Raw genomic sequence first — 2013 nt, 5'->3', positions numbered from 1 at the left:
TGGAACCACCTGAATTGGCCCGCCACCTCTCCTCTCCGCTCATTCCCCCGCCTGTCGCTTTCTACAGGATACATGCAGTGTCTGTCCCAGACACACCAAAGTGGAACCTGCCAAATGAGTGCCTTTCAGAGGCCGGGGGGAGCAGGAGGGCTGGCGGCCTGGCCTCCCTCCGCCTCTGCATGGCCGGAGCCTCAGCCCAGCCCAGGGCCTCCGGGCTGAGGGCCACCGTGGCCACGGGCACTTTCATCGCGTCCTAAGAGGAGTCAGTGTGGGACTGAGGGAGGATCGGGAATGTAGGGCGGGACCACGGTGATGTTCCCGGGTGCCGAGGGGGAAGCAGGACACAGTGATTGTACGCAATGAAGTGTTTTTGATTTAATTAAATGCAATGTAAGGTTTGGTGCATATATTCCTATTTTCCATTAAATTAACTCTATTTCTAAAGCATATTTTGATTTACCATCAAGAGCAATAAAGCGTTAAATCTTATTTTAAAGGTGTTCTGTGTATCTTTCATTGGAAACCACCTGTGATTGTGAACTTTTCGCTTCTACACACCCGTTGTTACCCCGAGGAAGGGAGGGCGCGTTCAGCACAAATACCGCGAAATGCAGGGTAAGGCACCTGAGCCTCCTGAACACAAATACTGCGGGTGGGAAAAAGACCTCTTACCCTCTGAGGCAGCATGGAGGGACCGGAGAGCAGTGTGCTAAGCCAACAAGCCAGGCAGAGAGCGACAGGCATCACATGACCTCACTCATATGTGGAGTCTCATGAGCAAAGTAAACTGATGAACAAAATGGATCCAGAGACATGGGAGCAGAGAACAGACTGAGGAATCTCAAAGGGAGGGTGGAAGAGATCAACCAAAGACCTTGTGTGCATATGTGCATAACCCACGGACCCAGACCACAGGGTGGGGAAGGCCTGGGAGGCAGGGGCAGAGAGGTCATTGGGTGGGAAAGGGGGGCATATGTAATACTTTTAACAATGAAAATATATATAAATAAAACATATATATATATATAAAACACATGGTGAGAAGAAAGCTGTGGAAAGGAGTAATGGGGGGAAGGCAGTGGGGTTCAATCCAAACACTTTCTGTGCCATTTTGAGGCCTGATTGCTGGCTCCAAGTTCAATGCTTTCGAGTTGAAAGCGTGCATTTACAAAGGAAAGGCTCTCCGATTCCTATGGCTGCAGCCTGGGGGGGGGGATCCGAGGCTGGCTGGCTGGGGGTGGCAGAAGGACCAGGACTTCTCAGGGTGGGGGAAGCTGCAGGCCCCAGCACCCACGGCCCTGCAGCCACAGGAGGCCACCCCGTCATCACAGGAAAGAACATGCAATGAGGCCTCTGGGACTCGGACCACGGCGGGGTGGGGGGGGGGGGGGGGGCTGATAACCCCCAAGTTGCAACCTGAGCAGAACAGCCTTCCTGGTGCCCAGGGGCAGCTGCAAACCACAGGTGCAGCCTGGGCAGGTCAGAGCCCACCACCTAGTCCCTGAGGCTTGGGCCGGGGGCATGAGAGGACAGAGACCACTGGCAACACAGGCATCCCTCATTTTATTGCGCTCACAGATGTTGCATTTTTAACAAGACCCTCCACCAGCAAAAAGATTACGGCTTGCTTTACTGCACTGCTCCCTTGTTTATGGTGGTCTGGGGCCGAACCACAGTACCTCTGAGCTATGCCGGTCCAGCCAGAGGGGACCCCACCCTTGCACAATTATGGGCTTACTGGACACCCCAAGGCTGGGCCACATGGACACCACTCCTCCAGCTGGCCTGGGTGCCTCTGAACAGTGGGTGCTGAACAGAGCCAAGCCCACAACATATGGGGCCATAGCCTTGGAGCCAAGCTCCACAATCGGGTCCCTGCAGGACTACCAGCCAGCGATCACCAGGCCGTGCCTGGGCCTGATCAAGCCAAGAGAGCCACTCCTGCCCCGCCCAGCAGCTAAACCCGAGTCGACTTAACCTGTGCTTCTTCCTTAATCACCTTCACATCCACGT

This window comes from Myotis davidii, unplaced genomic scaffold (assembly GCF_000327345.1).
Source record: "Myotis davidii unplaced genomic scaffold, ASM32734v1 scaffold699, whole genome shotgun sequence".
Lineage (NCBI taxonomy): Eukaryota > Metazoa > Chordata > Mammalia > Chiroptera > Vespertilionidae > Myotis > Myotis davidii.
This window is presented reverse-complemented; position numbering follows the sequence as displayed.